Below are 5325 nucleotides of genomic sequence, written 5' to 3'. Positions count from 1 at the left end.
CTCTTAAGGGAAACCCCTCAGATCCCACCTCTCACTCTTTCAATCCTTGTCAACATTCCAGTTCTCCTCTGGAAATCCTTTGGGAGTCTTTGGAGAACAGCATCCAAAACCTCCCCTCTGTCCAATCGATCCTAGAATCGCAGAATCAGAAGGGGCCCACGAGGCCATCGAGTCCAACCCCCTACTCGGTGCAGGAATCCACCCTAAAGCATCCCTGACAGAGGGTCGTCCCGCTGCCTGGAGAACGCCTCGAGCGTGGGAGAGTGCACGACCTCCCTAGGTCACCGATTCCATTGTCATACCGCTCTGAGAGGCGGGAAGTTTTTCCTGACGTCCAGCTGGAATCCGGCTTCCTTTCCCTCGAGCCCGTTATGCCGTGTCCTGCGCCCTGGGAGGTTCGACGAGAGAACCTTGGAAGGCTTTGAAGAGCGCTGCTATCCCATCTCCCCTCCCTCTTCTCTTCCCCTGGCTAAGCCCGCCCAGTTCTTTCAGTCTCTCTTCCTAGGGCTGACAGGTTTTTAATCACTGGACTATTTAGTGATAGCAGAGTAACAACGGTCTTAACTATGAAACTAGTAGAAGACTCAATAAATTGTAAGGCAGAGAATTTAGGTTTGTAGTGTACAAAAATAAATACTTTACTGGCAGTTCATTATGGCATAAACAATGTACAAATATACTCACACATGATCAGATAGAAAATACATCAGACAGCAGTTCTTCACAGGAACAGAGTGATTATTTAAGCTGGTTACAGAGATATCAAACACTCCTTATATACACTTTACTGTACAACTGATGCAACACATAATTGGCACTCATAGAAAACTTCACACTATGTCACAGTCCAATTATACAATTAAGCACATCTGCAAACTTGGCCTTTCCAGTAATTGTCTCTTGCTGACTCAAGGCTTTTATCCGGGCTTTGCAGATCAGTCCAGAAATATGGAAAAAGAAAAAATCTGAGTCCAGTTCCAGGATCTCCAACACCCTTTCATTTTTGCTTTTTATCAATATTTCATAACAACAATCATTTGTACAAATAATCACATTTCAGCCCTGCCTGAAACCTATCGTTTCACAGATCTCCCAATGTTTTATGGCTCCTAACGGTTTGGTAAAGACGTCAGCCAAATTGTTCTGGGACTCGCAGTAAGCTAACTTCAAGGTTTTGTTTTCAATGTGTTCTTTCACATTTTGAAACTTAATAGCTATGTGCTTGGACTTTACTTTTAACATTTCTGCATTCGCTAAGCCTATTGCAGCCTGTGAATCACAGAAAACAGTTACAGGCTTTGCCACCGGGACTTTGAAATCCTTTATTAATTGCAACAGCCATGAAATTTCACCACACACATCCGAAAGCGCACCATACTCAGCCTCACATGAAGATATTGCCACCGAAGCTTGCTTCCTTGATTTCCAAGAAATTGGAGCCTTTCCAAACATCAGAATGTATCCAGATGTGGATTTTCTATCTTCAATACAGCCTGCCCAATCTGAATCCACATAGCATAATAAATTCTGATCTGGCTCTGCAGATAAATTTAATCCATGCTCCAAGGTGCCTTTAAGGTACCTTAAGACTCTTTTTAGGGCATTCCAGGCTGGTATCGTGGGCTTTGCAACAAACCTACTTAAAATGGCGACAGAAGCTGACAAATCATGGAAGACGGGTGAGGTGCCGGACGACTGGAGAAGGGCTAACATTGTCCCTATCTTCAAAAAGGGCAAAAAGGTGGAACCTGGGAACTACAGACCAGTCAGTCTGACATCCATCCCTGGGAAAATTCTGGAGCAGATTCTAAAGATGTCACTCTGTAAACACCTTGAAATCAATGCAGCGATTACTAGGAGCCAAAATGGATTTGTCAGGAACAAAGCCTGTCAGACTAATTGGATCTCATTTTTTGATAGGATAACCTCCCTTGTGGACTGTGGGAATGCTGTGGATGTCATAGATCTTGACTTCGGCAAAGCTTTTGACAAAGTACCACATGACATTCTGATTAACAAACTAGCTAAAAGTGGGCTAGATGGAACAACTATTAGGTGGATCCACAGTTGGCTACAGAATCGGACTCAAAGAGTACTTATCAATGGAACCTTCTCAAACTGGGGAGAGGCAACGAGTGGGGTGCCGCAGGGCTCAGTCCTGGGCCCAGTGCTCTTCAACATTTTTATTAATGATTTGGATGAGGAGGTGCAGAGAACGCTTATCAAATTTGCAGATGACACAAACTTGGGTGGAACAGTTAATACCCTGGAAAACAGAAACAAACTTCAAAGTGATCTTGATAGGCTGGAGTGCTGGGCTGAAAACAACAGGATGAAATTTAATAGGGATAAATGCCAAGTTCTACATCTAGGAAATAGAAACCAAATTATTTATTTATTTATTTATTTATTTATTTATTTATTTAGCACCATCAATGTACATGTTGCTGTACAGAGTAAAACAGTAAATAGCAAGACCCTGCCGCATAGGCTTACATTCTAATTAAATCATGGTAAAACAATAAGGAGGGGAAGAGAATGCAAACAGGCACCGGGTAGGGTAAACAGGCACAGGGTAGGGTAAAAGGCACAGGGAAACCAAAGGCACAGTTACCAGATGGGGGATACTTGGCTCAGCAATACTACAAACGAGTAGGATCTTGGAATTGTTGTAGATCACAAGCTGAATATGAGCCAACAGTGCGATATGGCCGCAAGAAAGGCCAATGCTATTTTGGGCTGCATTCATAGAAGTATAGCTTCCAAATCGCGTGAGGTACTGGTTCCTCTCTCTTCGGCCCTGGTTAGGCCTCATCTAGAGTATTGCGTCAAGTTCTGGGCTCCACAATTCAGGAAGGACACAGACAAGCTGGAGGGGGTTCAGAAAAGGACAACCAGGATGATCAGGGGTCTGGAAACAAAGCCCTATGACGAGAGACTGAAAGAATTGGGCATGTTTAGCCTGGAGAAGAGAAGATCGAGGGGAGACATGATTGCACTCTTCAAATACTTAAAAGGAGGGCCAGGATCTCTTCTCAATCCCCCCAGAGTGCAGGACACGGAATAACAGGCTCAAGTTAAAGGAAGCCAGATTCCAGCTGGACATCAGAAAAAACTTCCTGACTGTTAGAGCAGTACGACAATGGAACCAGTGACCTAGGGAGGTTGTGGGCTCTCCCACACTAGAGGCCTTCAAGAGGCAGCTGGACAACCATCTGTCAGGGATGCTTTAGGGTGGTTTCCTGCATTGAGCAGGGGATAGGACTCGATGGCCTTGTAGGCGGCCCCTTCCAACTCTCCTATTCTATGGGTCTATGATTCTAAGGCGTTGGCTTTGCCCTTCAAAGATCTAAAGGCCTTAGGGGCTGATTCTTTGGAGGGGCCACCTGTCTGGGTCGAACTGACTCTATTACTACGAGCAGCAGGAGAGGGGGCCAGTGGCTGTGTCGTCAGTTGGGCAGTGAATCTGCTCCGGGTTTCAATCAGACCTCTAAAAGAGCTCTCCAAGGCGTGGAGCCCACTGACATTGGAGCCACCAGCCAGCCTCCGCTGCTTTTCAAGACACCCTTACTGCAGAGGCCTATTTGTCCGGCATGCAGGAAAGGGCCTTCTATTGTGTTGCTCCCAAATTCTGGAGTTGCGAGGGGTCCCCACTCTCTCTGTGTTCAGAAAGGAGGTCAAGAGACAAACTTTGAAACTTGGCTTTTGAAGTTGTTATGGCTTTTAAGCGTGTTTTTCATGTTTTAGTACGTTTCAATGTGAAGATGTCTTTTATGTTTTGAACTTTTTGTAAATCACTTTGGTTGGCCTCAGAAAGGCAGACTAGAAATACAATTAAGAAAGAAGGCAGCCCCTTGGAACACGTAGCAATATTTACAGGGGTGCCACAAAAGCAGCAATGCCGTCAGAAAGCTGCACCTCAACGCACAGCAGGGCAATGTTGCAAAGGATGCTGGGATGTAACTGTTCTACCCTACTTCTAATCCTCCTCCTTGGACTTGTTAAGATCAAGCATGAATTCCTGTTCACCTGTTCCTTCCATTCCTACATCAAACAGATAAAAGGGAAACCGGGACTGCACCCATCAGCCCCAGTTGCTGGGGAACACGGGTGGGAGGTTGCCCCATAGAATCATAGAATAGCAGAGTTGGAAGGGGCCTACAAGGCCATCAAGTCCAACCCCCTACTCAATGCAGGAATCCACCCTAAAGCATCCCTGACAAATGGTTGTCCAGCTGCCTCTTGAAGGCCTCGAGTGTGGGAGAGCCCACCACCTCCCTAGGGAACTGATTTCATTGTCGTACTGCTCTAACAGTCAGGAAGTTTTTTCTGATGTCCAGCTGGAATCTGACTTCCTTTAACTTGAGCCCGTTATTCCGTGTCCTGCACTCTGGGAGGATCGAGAAGAGATCCTGGCCCTCCTCTGTATGACAACCTTTTAAGCATTTGAAGAGTGCTATCCTGTCTCCCCTCAGTCTTCTCTTCCCCAGGCTAAACATGCCCAGTTCTTTCAATCTCTCTTCATTGGGCTTTGTTTCCAGACCCCTGATCATCCTGGTCCTGCTTTGTGGGTCCCTGGTCGACAGCTGGTTGGCCCCTGTGTGAACAGAGTGCTGGACTAGATGGACCCTTGGTCTGATCCAGCGTCAGGGCTCTTCCGATGTTCTTATAGGCTGCTGTCCAAGCGTTGGGCAGAAGTCACGAAAGGGCTGTTTTACACACCTCATTGTAGAAAACATCAGAGCTTCCTTTTTACAGATGGGTGAGAACCTTGCTTGGAGTTTGCTTTTCATCCCATAAATGGGACAGAAAAAAATTGAGATTCAAAAATTTGAACGTGGGAGAAAGCAAGACGGACCAATTCTGCCTTCCAGGGAGAGGGTTTGGAGTTCTCAGTCTTGGTTTGCACCCCTGTGTATTTATCCACATCTGTGGTGTGGCGCTGGGATGCCAACTTGTTGTTTTTACAGGCTCTTCATCTTTAAAACTTGCAAAGCAGGTAGTTGCGACATGGTCCTCTCCGTATTGGAAATAGCTGTACCTGTTGAATTTAGTCCTTGCTTGCATTAAGAACATCAGAAGTGCCCTGATGCTGGATCAGACCAAGGGTCCATCTTGTCCAGCCCTCTGTTCACACAGGGGCCAACCAGCCGTCGGTCAGGGATGAACAAAGCAGGACATGATGCAACAGCACCTTCCCACCCATGTTCCCCAGCAACTGGTGCACACATTCAGACCCCAAATTATGGGGACTTAGGACATAATTGCACTGGGTTCCGGTCATGTGTAGGATTGCCACTGAGATGCCCACACGTCTCCAGAACT

The sequence above is a fragment of the Elgaria multicarinata genome, chromosome 1 (genome assembly GCF_023053635.1).
Source record: "Elgaria multicarinata webbii isolate HBS135686 ecotype San Diego chromosome 1, rElgMul1.1.pri, whole genome shotgun sequence".
NCBI classification, from domain to species: Eukaryota; Metazoa; Chordata; class Lepidosauria; order Squamata; family Anguidae; genus Elgaria; species Elgaria multicarinata.
This window is presented reverse-complemented; position numbering follows the sequence as displayed.